General features: G+C 44.3%; 1 protein-coding gene across 1 annotated transcript in view; it reads left to right on the top strand.

Moving 5' to 3' along the window:
- Window positions 1-15,198, top strand: part of LOC135908804 (juvenile hormone acid O-methyltransferase-like) — a 91,454-nt gene that overhangs the window by 15,898 nt on the left and 60,358 nt on the right. The window lies entirely within an intron of this gene.

The following is a 15,198-nucleotide window of genomic DNA, read 5'->3' as shown; positions in this document are numbered from 1 at the left end:
GTATCGCGGGCAGACACAGATAATGTGTGCGAGCGTCTCGTCGATGTTACATGTGTCGCACGTGGGGCTGTTGGCCATTCCTATGAGGAAAGCATAGGCGTTTGTAAAGGCAACGCCTAGCCACAGACGGTAGAGCATGGTCTGTTCACGTCGGGGTAATCCAGGCGGGAGGTGCATCCGTATGTCCGGAGACAACGAACGCAACCGACACATTGTGAAAACATTCGAGTCCCACAGGGGCAAAGTACACTCACGGGACATCAATCGCAGCTCAACCGCAGCGTCTGTTCGCGAAAGCGGAATGAAGACTCGTTGACCACTTTCATGTGCAGATCGGCCGGCTTCGTCGGCGTGGTCATTCCCGCTGATGTTACAATGCCCTGGAAGCCACTGAAAGATTATGCTGTGTCCCTTGTCATAGCTTTGATGATATATGTGCCGAATTTCTGAGGCCAGTTGTTCATTGTGTCCGTGGCGCATTGGGCTTCGTATGCACTGAAGGGCTGCCTTGGAGTCACTAAAGACTGTCCATTGTTGCGGTGGCTTCTGCTTAATGAAATCAAGTGCAGCACGGAGCGCCGCGAGTTCTGCACCAGTCGATGTGGTCACACATGAAGTTCTTAATTTGATTTCCTCAGATTGTGCTGGGAATATGACTGCAGCAGCAGAGCTGTTGAGTTTTACTGAACCATCTGTGTATACATGTTGGCGGAATCTGTGCACTTTGTGAATGTGCTCCAAAGTTGCTTGTTTCAATGCTTGCAATGGCGCTCCAGCTTTCTTTCTGATTCCTGGAATTGTCAGTTCAACTTGCGGCCGGTGCAGACACCACAATGGATTTGACAATCGTGTAGCGGGCGTAAATTCTGATGGCAAGTACGACTGATGTCTTACAATAGTTTTAGCAAAAGTTGAAAGTGGCCTCTTTGCTGGCAACCAAGCAAGATGGTGTGAGGGAATCCGAGTCAGGTGTCGGATTTGCGCTCTCAGGACATCTGTATCAATGTATACTGTCAAAAGAGCGTCTCTGGCTATGGCCACTGTCGCAATCGATGACGTAGTTTTGGGAAGACCGAGACAAGTCCTGAGTGCTTAGGCTTGCACGCTCTGGAGTCTGCGAATATTCGTGGTGCAAGTATTTCATATTACAGGTAAGCTGTACCGCAGGAAGCCCAAAAACAGTGCTTTATATAGTTGCAACATTGATGGTACTGTTGCGCCCCAGGACTTGCCGCCGAGAAACGCAAGAATGTCCACAATGGCAGCCAAACACTTTGTCATGTACGAGATGTGAGGGCTCCAAGACAAGTCTCTATCAATGATGACGCCAAGAATTCGGTGCGTTCGTCTATATTGTATAATTTGGTCATTAATCCGCAAAGCATACGGGGCCATCGCTTTGCGAGTAAAAGCAACGAGTGCACATTTCTCAGCGGAAAGCTCCACGCCTTGTCTTATTAGGTACCTTGACACAACTGTTGAGGCTTTCTGAAGTCGTGCGCGAACTTGTACACGTGTCACGCCTGAAGCCCATGTGCAAATGTCGTCTGCATATACGGAGAGTTGTACGGTTTGCGGTAACGAATCAGCGAGACCAACGAGCACCAGGTTTAAAAGGGTAGGGCTGAGTACTCCGCCTTGCGGTACACCACGACTGGTATAGCTAGACGGCGTTGGTCCATCTTCAGTCAAAATAAAGAAAGATCTTCCATTCAAATAGTTGCATATCCAGCAAAAGGTGCGTCCACCAATCCCTACAGCTTCTAAGGCGTCCAGAATTGCATGATGATCTACATTGTCGTACGCACCTTTAACATCAAGGAATAGGGCCGCAGTGATTCGTTTCCAGATGTTTCTGGTGTTGTACGTATGTTACGAGGTCGATAACGCTATCTATTGACGAGCGGCCACGTCGAAAACCAGCCATTACCTCTGGATAGACGTTGTAAAATTCCAAGTACCATTCTAACCGTGTAAGGATCATTTTCTCCATTACCTTGCCGACACAGCTGGCCAATGCTATTGGACGGTAAGATGACAATTCCAACCGGGATTTGCCAGCCTTGAGGAGAGGAACAAGCCGACTGGATTTCCCCGTTGTAGGGACCAGGCCGTCACGCCATGATGCGTTGTATAGGCCAAGAAGGGCATCTCTGGCCTCCTGACCAAGGTTTGCAAGCGCAGAGTATGTGATGCCATCGTGTTCTGGTGACGAAGATTGCCTGCACCCAGCAAGTGCGGCCTCCAGTTCTTCGATGGAGAAAGCAGCGTCCATACGAGGATCTCGGGAGCAAGGGGGCACGATGGGAATAAGTGCGCAAGGTGAATGCGTGAGCGGCGGACCCGCGATCCTTGCGCAGTAATCTTCGGCTACTTCGACTTCTCGGCGTCCTTGATGTAGGGCTAGAGACTTAAGTGGACGACGCTGTTAAGGAGGTGATCGAAGTCCACGGATTGTTCTCCATACAACCGACAGAGGTTTATGCGGGTCGAGAGACTCACAAAACGATTTCCAGCGTTGATTTTGCAGTGCAGCAAGGCGACGCTGAATTTTCTTTCGAATGCGTCTGGCCTCTCTAAGGTCGTGTAATGATTTAGTCCGTCTGTACCGTCGCTCCGCTCGCCGGCGGATTGCACGGAGGCTCTGTATTTCTGAATCAAAATCTGTGTATTTCTCTAATGGCCGATATGAGCGCATAGTATCCTACATAGCCTTGGCGATCTCAAATTCAAGTGTGGACGAAATGCCTTCGTGGCATGCGTCTTCTAAAAGTGATTTAAACACGGGCCAATCTATTGTTTGTTTAAAATTTGATGGAACGGATTTGGTGAGGCCTTTCATCTTCAGGTAGGTAGGAATGTGGTCGCTTCCGTGGGTTTCTATATCTGCGAACCAATGGATGCAGCGAGTGAGGCACCGCGAAACAAATGCTCAGTCTAAACAACTACTGTATGTCCGTCCGCGCAGAAACGTGGGACTGCCATCATTTAGACAACAAAGTTCGTGGTCGCAAGCAAATGACATGAGGTTTATTCCTTTGGAATTGATCTTGTTGCTTCCCCAAAGTGAATGATGCGCGTTGAAGTCCCCAACAACAATCCATGGACCAGGTGTCGCATCTATAATGTCACTCAGTCTCTGCCTATCGAAACGACTTGATGGAGAAAGGTAAGCGCGCACTAAAGTAAACGCAAGTTTTTTGTTTTTTCACGGTCAAACACACATACTGATTAGTGTCATGTGGCCGCACTGGATGAACAACGTAAGTCAGTTCACACCGTATGTAGATGGTCACTTTGCTAATGTCAGTACAAGTCGACGACACATGAGGTTCATAGCCTGAGATCCGGACGGGTTTCTGTAGCTTCGGTTCACAGATGACAACAATGGGGAATCGATTGGTTAAAACGTAATGGCGAAAATCACTGCGGGATTTCAGGTCGCGGGCATTCCATTGCATAATAGATGCTTCCTTAACTTGTCTGAAGAACGGCGGACGCGGTAGAGCCATTGTGCTTGCTACTCGATGCTCGCAAGAACCGGATCCAGGCCGTCCAGCACTTGTAGTGCACCTCGATCAGATGGCGTCTGCATGTCGTTTATCAACACGCGAATGACTTTCATTAGAGATTTTATTAGGGCGAATACTTGTTTGACTTGACCTCGCACGGTATCTGTGCCCTCATTGGTTCGTCGATAGTCCACCGTTGACCTTTGTTGGGCTGGAGGACTTAATGTCGGAAGTGCAGGCCAGTCGTTTGCAGTAGAGGTATTCACTGCGTCATCAGACACCATGTTGTTAGTGAGGGTGAGCGCCTTGGGAGCACCAGCCTCAGGAAGTATCGCCTGTCTTGCGACGGTATCAGTATTTCTAGACGAGAATCGTCTACGGTGACGGCGTACACTACGCCGTCGTACTTTGGGGGCGGCCTCTCTGTGAGTTGAGTTGTCTCTCACCATTTGTTTTAGGAGAATTTTGTAAGCACGACACAATAGTGCCACAAGGTGAAATACTTCTGTGTTCGCCTGGTCACTGACTATTGAGTTATCCCTATAGAAATAAAAGAAATGGCGAAGATATTTATTTATTTATTTATTTATTTATTTATTTATTTATTTATTTATTTATTTATTTAAAACGCTTCACAGACTCCAGCAGGAATATTGTGTGAGGGGGATATTCTACAATGTATATCTGCTTAAGTGGAAGCATGAGATAGAATGGAAAAAGATAAGTGTATGGGAGGTATACTAATACCTGTGCCACACGGGCGAGGTTAATGCCATTAAAAGTTTAAGAACTTAAGTTTCTTAATGCCACTACATTTCGATAGCTGCTACACGCGCATACTTAATGACATTAAGCGTTGCGATGGCTATATAGCTGCAGTGAAACGGCTAAGTTTGCGTGCCAATCGTAATACAATAAGAAACAGTTATCTAGGGAGCAGATGTTTAAGAAATGGCATGAGAAACATTAGTCGGTGTGTTATATGTAGTTTACTTCAGGAATCTCATCGTTGCACCCAATCGTAAACTGCCTGAAGCCAAAGCTAGCTCGAAGGCCAATCCGTAGCGTAACCAAAGCATTGAAATTGGAAAAATAGTGCTCACAGCTTCAAAATGCTCAAGCAGCGATCCCGAAGAATCTCACCGTGTGCTCCAGTTTGTTCTGGTGCATGTGCTTCTTCGAGTCAAGCATCGTCGAGAAATTCGAAGGCCAACATATGAGGCCAACAAGGCAACGAGCCGCTACCGTGCAATCGAACAGCTTCTCCTGGCTAACGCCCTCACGATTGGTGCTCTACCCGTGCGTAGCGGCTAGATCGCCTGCTGAGCTCTACGAAAATAAAGAGCTCCTTTTAAAAAAGTGAAGAACATATTAGTTGTTCTTATCTACAAGTATGGTCCCTACGGCCACGGCGGGGACATTGTAAACGAGAGTACGCATTCGACGCCCAAGTGAGTTGTAATAATTGTGAGAATGCACTACGCCGCGAGAAAGAGCAATTCTTTAAAGAAAGTGAAGAATATAATAAATGTTCTTCGCTAATAAATCGTTTAGTCACGTCAGAATGTGGAGACATTGGAAAGGAGAGTGCGCATTTGACGGCAAAGTGAGTTCCGGGAACTCACTACGTCGCGAATGGCATTAAGCGTTAATGCCATTAAGCATGTCCGTGTAGCACCCCGAAAATACATTAAAGTTTAAGGCATTAGCCAGTTAATGTCTTTTTCTGTGCCCGTGTGGCAGGGGTATAAGGTACATAAAACGGGGTGGCGTCACATATTACTTAGCGGAACGCGATATACGCCATCGGTATGAACGGTGACATGTACAATGTAACGGTACATCATTTAACACCGTCAAATTTTACAACAGTAATTTAAGGGTACACCTCTTGGCATTACTAAATACAGAAGTTTGCGAGAAGCGTGTACAGAATTATTAGAAATGTATTTAACGCAACCAGTCACGCAAAAATAGCAGTTACCTAATTACAAAACTTACCAGGGCCTTGAATGTGGACAACATTATCAGGGCGACTATTCTATAGTTCAATTGCTAGTGAAAACGGTGATGAATTGAAAATGTTCGTGCGCCCAAAGGTACGTCTTAGGAGCCTTTGTTGTGTGAACGGCGAGATGTTCTTAGCGGTTGGGAGAGAGCAAGGGCGGTTTGGGGCTGACGGTTTGTTACTTTAAGGAATAAGCAGATAAGAGCAATTTTTCTGCGTTATTGTAAAGGGGATAACGACAGACAGACAGACAGACAGACAAAGAACTTTAATAGCAAGGTCCTGAGACGCTTTGCCCTAGGGCAGAGCTGGGGGCCGCTCCCACGTGGGGACTGGTAGGCCGAGCCTAACCGCCGCATCGTGGGCTCTCTGGACAGCCCAAGTTTGATGTGCATATTCTGAGCTCCGGATGGCAGAGCTCCATTCTTGTTCTGTGATGCGATTGGGTCCCTGTAACGAGGGGCATCGCCAGAGCATGTGTGCGAGATTGCTAACAGCCCCACAGTCGGGGCAAGTAGAGCTGAAAGCCTCTGGAGTGATCATGTGGAAAAGGGCCAGGTTCGGATAGCACTGCGTCTGAAGCATGCGTAAAGTGGACGCCAGAGGTCTAGCCAGTTTGCAGTGAGGGGAAGGATAAGCCCTCCTACCCAGGTGATAGTGCGTAGTAATTTCGCTGAAAGTAGTGAGAGTGTCCCGAAACTCGAGAACCCCAGAGTCTGAGCTCAATCTTGCTCCCGCGCGGTGGGTTAGTGCGCGCGCTTGGGAGTGGGCAATGTCATTAAGATTGGGAAACGAGTCAAGCTGGGGGTCGAGGTGAGCCGGAAACCACGTGATGGTGTGCGGAGAGATTATCTTGTTCTTGAGAATCTTGTGAGCCTCCTCAGCGATGGATCCTGAAGCGAAAGCCCTGACCGCCGATCTCGAATCAGTGAAGATTTGTGATCTCCTGTTGTCTAGGAGTGCTATAGCAACTGCGACCTGCTCCGCTCTGGTTGGTGTTGAGCACTTCAGGGAAGCCGCATTCACTATCTGTCCGTTGTGATCAACGAGGGCAATGGCGAAGTTAGACGACTGTCCATATTGGGCTGCGTCGACAAAACATGCCGAGTAAGGATCGTCTTTGGTACGCTTGAGGAGGGCGAGGGCTCTTGCCCTGCGTCTGCCTACGTTGTGTCGAGGATGAACATTACGGGGAAACGGTGCAACTCGTATGTTGTTCCTTTGATTTTCTGATATTTCATATTTCCGCTCTTCCATGAGGATAGGGTTGATCCCAATAACTGCCAGGATCTTCTTTCCAGCCGGGGTACAGGATAGACGGGCCAGTTGGGCTGACTGCTGGGCCTCCATTATCTCGTCCAATGTGTTGTGCACTCCGAGTTGCATAAGGATGTCCGTGCTCGCCCGTAACGGAATGCCTAGTACTTTTTTATACTTTTTCTGATGAGAGTGTTTAATCGTTTCTTCTCGGAGTTATACCAGTTGTGCATGGCTGCCACATAAACTATATGACTCATGAGGAAGGCGTGGAACAACCGAAGGAGGTTGTCTTCCTTTAAGCCTCCACGCCTATTCGAGACTCTGTTGATGAGTCTCATCATGTTCTCAGTCTTGGCTGTGAGCCTGTTGAGCGTAGTATTATTAACGACAGAAAGATAACGACAGAAAAGATGTAATATTAGTAACACTGGAATGACGGCTGTAATGTTTTGCGATGAAACGTGCGGCACGATTTTGAACAGGTTTAAGAGCGTTGATTAGATAGGTTTGATGAAGTGACTAAATTGATGACGCGTATTCAAGTTGAGGACGGACGAATGTGAGAGAATCTAGTGCTTTGGTTGAAGTAAGAGTGTCGTGAAGGTTTCGTTTAGGTAGCCGAAAGCTTTGATTTCATCTATGGGAATTGTCCAATAAACTTTGGCTGAAAGATACACGTCAAGTAACTTGTAAGGCGTTGTGCGTGCTATGTGGCAGTTATTAGGAGTGTAGCTAAATGCTGAAGCGGATTTCTTGTGGATGAAGGTCGCTAGTTAACATTTATAGTTATTAAGAGGCCTTTGCCAGCGTGAGCACCAATTATTTACGAGATCCAGGTCCTGTTGGAGGCCAAGATGATCAGCTGAAGAGATTTTACGGTATATTATGACATCGTCAGCGAAAAGTAGGGTGTTAGAGGAGACACCCACTGGTAGATCATTAATCTGAAATAAAAATAACAAGGGATCCAGAACACTACCTTGGAAGAGACTGGAAGTATCACTAAGAGGAGATGAGATGGAATCAGTAACGGGGTACTATTTACGGAAGGAAGGAAAATTTCTAATCCAGGATAAAGTTAAGGAATCTAAATTAAGCAACGAAAGTTTAGATATTGGACAACGATACGGAACGCGATAGAAAGCTTTAGAAAAGTCGGTGAAAATGCAGTCGATGTCAAGGTTATCATCCATGGGCATGAGTAAATCATTGGTAAATTCCAAGAGTTGAGTGTCACATGAGAAACCTCTCCAAGATCCACATTGGCTGGTGTAAAAAAAACTGCTTGCTTCTAGATGCTGAGCAATGTTGTTCAATAGCCTTCTGTGGCCTTGACGCAGCAACCAATTGGTGTGGCCAACGGCCCATAGAAATAAACGCTAACCGATATATATTAACGTGGCTGTCATGGATCACTCCAACTTTATTTAGTCTGAATTCAAACATGATCTGCAGTGCCATTAAGGTATTTTTGCGGGGAGTAATAAAGGGCATCAAGATTGCTGCGGTGCACAACACTAGTCTTCTAGAAACTTGTACACCACTGACTTTCAACTAGGTGCCTGGACGGTCGCGTCCCTCACTCTGCAATGCGGGTTTGAGGGCGTAAATGGCGGCTACTACCTCAGTACATAGGCTAGCACTCCGACGTAGCCCTCCGCAGTTTGTTTCTGAAGCTGCCTGTCTATCCCATGTTTACAGAATCCTTGATGATCTCTGACACCTTCAGTCTACCACCGCAGCTTCATGAACGGTTATTTTGGCACCTTACACCTTACTCTCGTTGGCGAAGGCAGTTATCATGTTTCCTTTCTGCTCGTTAGCGATATACATGGCTGCGGCGATAAAGCAAATTACTGCTTTAAACCTTGAGACTGACCTATGCTGGTTGGTCTTTTTGCGAAAGGTGTTGCGGTGCAAAGGATCATTCCGTACGTACCCTTTGTACGTTGTGAGAACGGGTACCTGCGCTCGTTCCGTATCTACGCCAAGAAGACGCTTTGCCTCGTTCGGTGCGTTGCAGATAAAGCAATAGCTCACTTACCGAGTTCTTTCTTCCTTTATTTTTTTATTTCGGAGCACCTCACAGTGAGCTTGTTTCAGGGCGCTGGTTTCTGGGGCGGGTTGTAGTGCAGTAACATGGTACTTTTCAGGTTTATGGTGCTTTCTTTTCTAGCCGCAAGAAATCAGCACACAATTAGTACGTTGTCAGAAGCACATCAGTTAGGCGTTCATTAAAATTGTGGGAAACTAATAATTGACTTTACGGCAAGCAGAACAGTAAGCATCAATTTATGTAACTTACTATAATTAATATATCGAATGTCGACCACAAGAAAGTTATTGGCGGCTACAACTATCTAGCCAGAACAGTATGTGTATCTTTCATTGGTACTTATTTCTTGCATAAACTGAATCTCGTTTTGTATTTTCTTTTATCACATCTAACCAGACGACACCTGCATCTCGTGCTTAGAGGGTATGACGTCAATCCTAGTACGTCGCCTCCGAGATTTTTCAGTGCCTAATCACGGATGCCGAGATTCCACGCTTGTTCTGTTCTCACCTTCTGTTTTGTGCATTAAGGGTGTCACAGTTGATTGCGCGTGCTTTGTAAAATCTCCTATATATGCAGCAGCAGTATAGCTACGGAATCAATAGCACTGGTATAGTGTCGTCAAGAAGAAATAAAACTCAGCGCTCAAACTACCATCGCCTAAGTTTAACAAATGTTGTTCTCGGTATTTGCTAGCGTATGCAGTGTCTGAACCTCTTGTTTCACGTGCTTTATTATCAGACACTGAAAGCTCGAGTAAATTATGGCTGTTGCAGTTCTGATTCAACTGTCGACATATGTGGTCGTAAAGGTACACACCATGACAGGCCAGCTAAATCTAGCTTGACTATTCACGAGGTCCGATTGAAGTGGAGTACAATTGGAAGCACGTGAAAACGTAAATTTCGATTCCCTTTATTGCATACTTCATTAACATCTTAGAGTCAAAATTTGCAGCGATTTTCTTTTTCGTATGTGGTCGGGTGTCACATTTATAATAGTCTTTCACTCCTCATTGAAAAAGCCAACAGCGCCTCGAGCAAATTTTTGCGGGCACGACACTACGAAGAAGGACTTAAGTGTGCCACTCGTCACCTGTAATGCGCTCTGGGAGCCGTGATCGTAGCCCCCTCGATGAGACAAGACTCTCCGAAAAAGGATACTAGGTCCTCGGCCTCAGCGCTTTTCAATTCACAAGGCCACGAAGGCCCCACAGCACTCGATGAGGGCGACTGGACTGTACGAATAGCTGTGACTATCCGCGAACGTTCCTGTGCAGCTGCATTCAGACGAGACTTCCACACGTTATAGAAAAAAAATATGAACGATTAAAATTACTGCCTTAAAAACTTGATTATTTACTTGTACTCGTTACAGCCCCATGAATGTAACTGAGCGTTTAAGAAAGAGTAATCGCTCACTTTATCGTTACTTTGCCCCCCCCCCTACTTTGTTAACCCCGCGCAAATAAAGCAAATAAAACGAGTCCCTTTTAATGTGTCCTCTGCAGCACTTCAGAGGACAGCCCTTCTTGGTGCCTATTTTCACTAATTGAACTTGAAATTCTTTTTTTTTCGGTAATCTTCTCTCATCTTAAATACACATCTGCATCGACATTCAAAATTCGCTGAATATGCGTGCTGAAGAAAAGAGCTGTGTTGTAACATACTAACACTATGATCACAAGATAGGACCTAGCGATAAAAAAAAACGTGATTATTGACAACAGGGCGCAGCCATTCTCCAAACTGTATATACTGCATCCGACGAGACAAGCGACATTAACACTTTCTGTGGTTTTGCCCAAAATACCGCGATGATAAGGGCGTTCTGCTTGAAAAGCGTCGAGAGAATGGCCTTCCGCATGCGTGCCTGCAACACCTTGGTTTCCGAGGCAGTAAAGAAGCCCGCGAAGAAGCTACGAGTTTTCTCCTTGCATTGCTAAGAGAGGCTTGATTCACATGTGGCGACATACCGCAGTAAAGTTGAAAGAGACGCTTGGGCGGAGCATTTTCCGGCCTCGATCTCCAGGCTAAACCCTCTGCTTGCTACAGCTCACCAGCACCACCACCACAAGCTTATATTTGCTCAATGCCGTGATTCTTGCGAGCTGGGTCTTCTATGAAGCATGATCTTTGATTGTAGAGCGAAGGGACACGGACACAGAATAGAAGCAGAGAGGACGAGCGCTAACTCTCAACTAAATTTTTATTGACTCAAAGAACATGTGTATATATATACATATATATATATATATATATATATATATATATATATATATATATATATATACATATATATATATATATATATATATATATATATATATATATATATATATATGGGTGATTGCAATAAACCGCGTCATAAGAACATGACAAGGTATGCAGCCATCACTTAAACATCTCAGCAGGTAGGGCAGTCAAAAAAGGAAACCACAAAAAGACACTACTTCAGATAAACACACGTGTTGTGAAGATACTGAAATTCGCAATCCAACAGAGACAAAGATGCATGGCTAACGCAAGTCTCTCCTAATCTTTTATTGTGGAATGCCTCAATTATTTCCCGTGTGGTTTGGCATTGGTGTCTTGAAATAATTTTTGTGTCTTCAAACAAAAGGTTTACAACCGCAGTTGAGACAATGTGACGGTAGATTTGAAGCATTACGGTAGTTAAGTGAATGTTTGTGTTCTTGTAGTCTAACATTAATGCGCCTGCCGCTTTGTCCAATGTAAGTCTTCCCGCACTTGAGTGGAATCTAATAAACTATACCAGTGTTACAAGGCACAAAAAGGGGCACACGTCTAACGCCGCAATCACCTTTTCTTTCTTTGCCACCCTGTTCAAGTTTCCTGTTTATCATAGGGCACATGATAGACAATTTGCGGGGGGCCGAGAAAACCGTACCCACGTCATATCTATTGGCCACGCTCCGTAAACCATGGGATAATCTAAGTACATAGGGCACCACAGCAAACCTTTTTTTTTCTTGTTTCTTAGCGGGGCTTTTTACCCATTTTAAAATCTTTTCGCAGGTTAGTGATAACAAATGCACAGGATAACTAGCCTTCTCGAGCCTAACTATTTGTAGTGAAAAACTTTGTTTTTTGTGTGTGTGTGTGGACATGACTTAGTAATGGCAAACTTAAGAGCTGAATAAGCGATCCCCTGCTTAACAAGTTTGTAATGACAAGGAGAAAATTCAAGCAGTGGTTTCGTTGGCCTAGGCGAATAGTGCCAATAGACGTGCTCCTCCTGGAACGTTAAGTAGAGACCTAAAAATTGTAATTTGTTGTTCTGGATAAGCTCAAGCGTGAAACCTAGACCCCCACCACATTCCCTAAATATTTTTAAATATCCGTAGCTTTCTTGGTGTAGTTATCGCGAGAACAAAACGCCAGGTAGTCATCTGCGTATCTAAAGGCATGCACAGCCAATTCCTTAACATTGTTTTGTAGATTTCTATTGACGCGACTTAGTATCACTCAAAACTGGCGCAACTTTTGAACCAATACAAGCTCCCGTCCTGTCTGCTTCTAGTCTGTGTCCGTGTCTCTTCGCGATACAATCCAAGATCATGTTACCGTACCAACTCGCCCAACTTTCTATCCTTTTGCTTCTATGAAGCGCAGCGCCTCATTGTTATCGGGGCTTGTGCAAGCCGCTCCAGAAAGAGCCAGTGAAAAACTAAAGAATTGTCCATAAGGTATCCATAGGCATCAACGTCCGATGAGGCCGTCGCTAGCCAGGCATATAAAAGCCGTTTCAGTTAGTCGGTCAACTTCTCGTGGCACTCATCCGCGCACTTTTCAATCGTTAGCCATTGAGAATTGAACGGACTAATTGTAGCTGCCGCAAGCAAATGTTCACGTTCCTTGAAGAAGTGACCAAACTATCAGGTAACTTAATAAAAGGCTACATATTATTGAACCGTAAAAATAGCGTCCGTCTGTTGCAGTTGCCAAACTGAATTTAGTCTCATAATCATATCGTTGCTTTAGCAAGCAGATACCCAGAATTTTTTCTAAATATTGTTTGTGAATTACCCGCCCATGCGTAATTTTTAGCTAACATTGTATCATGAGCTGCTTTTAGTATAGGTTGCTTTATCATTCCTTTCTGTGTTATTTTTTTTCTTTCTAGTGATATAACCACACCTTTCTGTAATACGTCTTGCCCTGTGGTTATAATAAATAAATAAAAAAAGTAAGGAAAGTGCGCTGTCAGAATGTCGATGACGCAAATAAACTTGCGTGGCATGTCAGTTAACAGAGAGGGTAACGTGTGTTGCTGGAAGCTAGCTTTGGCTTTTTTGAGAACTCATACACAGGCGTTATTTGCTGCGTTAGAGTTAATAAAACTTTAAAACGCCTTCTCAATAAAAAAAGTGCACGTTTCGCAAAGCTGAGCGATCGAACAACTCTGAGTTGTGTAATAAGTACCATTTCGCATTTCTAGCATTTAAAAATGCAGCATGTGAAGTGAAGGATCTTTTTTTCAACAAAACTCTCCCGACATTAGCAGTGTCTTTTTCCCAAGTGTCAGCTGTTTCCAAGTGACATCTGCGTATTGTAGAATGGGTTACCCACCGATGGATCATGTGCTTGTAGATTCTTTTGGTGTGTTGCACTTAAATAAAAAACTTGAAATTGTCTTCGTCATGTGGAACTGACGGTATCAATTCAAAGTTTTTGAAGAACACTGCAATGTACTCCTCTATTATATTAGCATAACTTTTTTCACACGGTGGAAAGGTGGTACTGCTTTTCAAGTCTGGCGACGTCAATTCACCTTATAATTACGGACCTATATCATTACCTAGCATTCTTTGCCAACTATTAGAACATATTATTTACTCATGTTTAGTTACTTTCCTCTAATGCATTCTTTACGACGAAACAGCATGGGTTTCGCAAATCATTTTCGTGTGAGACGCAACTAATTTGCTTGGCCAATGAACTTTTCGCTGCTCTTGACAATGGGTGTTTTGTCGACTGCATATTCCTGGCGGGATTTTCAGAAAGCGTTTGACCTTGTATCTCACCCTTACTTTGTTTAAAGTTAAGCAAATTAAACATCGCTCTTAACATTTTTGCCTGAAATGAACGTTTTCTTTCTAAAAGAACGCAATTTGCGACAGCTAACAATTTTGATTCCTCTTCCTGTCCAGTTACTTCCGGTGAGCCGTGGGGTTCTGTCCTTGGCCCACTTTTACATTTAGTCTACATTAACGACCTGGCTAATGTAGTTCAATCACCCATCAGCCTATACGCTGATGACTGCGTAATTTATCGCATAATATCATGTGACATTGATCTTGCAGCACTTCAATCTGACTTCAACGCTATGACCAACTGGTGCAACGCATGGCAAATGCATTTGAATGTTAAAAGTGTACTGTAATGAGAGTCTCGCGAAAAGCTTCTACTTGTAACCTCACTCTTTACCACATTGATAGCTCTGTACTAGACGACGTTACCACGTATAGACATTTAGGTGTTCGCCTGACTGCTAACCTTTCTTAGCAAACCCGTGTTAACTACGTCGTTAACAATGCTAATGGCACGTTCTGTTTCTTACGCCGCAAATTTTCAAGGGCACTATCCTCTCTTAAATTAACATGATACAAAACACTTGTAAGGTCTAACCTTGAATATGCATGCGCTTTGTGGTATGCCAGCAGAGAATTTCTTAATAATCAATTAGAATCAGTACAAAACCATAGTGTGCGTTTCATTTTGTGAAATTATTCCCACTTTTCAAGTGTATCCTCGATGAAACACAGTTTGAAACTTCCTAACCTTTCACTGCGCAGAAAAGTGTTCCGTTTATCCTTATTTCATACGATTTTGCATAATCCACATCTGAGAAATGAACTTCTTAATGAGCCATCTCATTTGTTTTGTTGTACTAATCACTGTCATAAAGTTGAAATCCCTTTTTGCCATACTAACTTATTTTCCGATTCATTCTTGCCAAAGACATCGGGGGACTGGAACAACTTGCCCACTTCCGTCGTCGCCATGCCAAGTGCTTTTGTATTTAAATCCGCAGTCGACAATTATTATCGTACATACTAGCCACCAACAATCACAATCATTATGTATTTTTTCCCACTCCCTTCTGTAGCGCCTTCGGGCCTTGAAGGTAATGAAATTAATAAACAAATAAATAAATAAATAAATATTACGTCGAACACTGGATAACGGGTTATCCTTATTTCTTATTGATAATCTGCTTAGGTGGATATTATACTACTATGCACTAGAACGACATGACATGTTTCGCAGGGCTGTACACTTATCTCTTAGCTCGTGAATTTAGATCACAAAAATGTTCCAGCTAATCTCAATGGTTCT

This window comes from Dermacentor albipictus, chromosome 1 (assembly GCF_038994185.2).
Source record: "Dermacentor albipictus isolate Rhodes 1998 colony chromosome 1, USDA_Dalb.pri_finalv2, whole genome shotgun sequence".
Taxonomy (NCBI): Eukaryota; Metazoa; Arthropoda; class Arachnida; order Ixodida; family Ixodidae; genus Dermacentor; species Dermacentor albipictus.
This window is presented reverse-complemented; position numbering and strand designations above follow the sequence as displayed.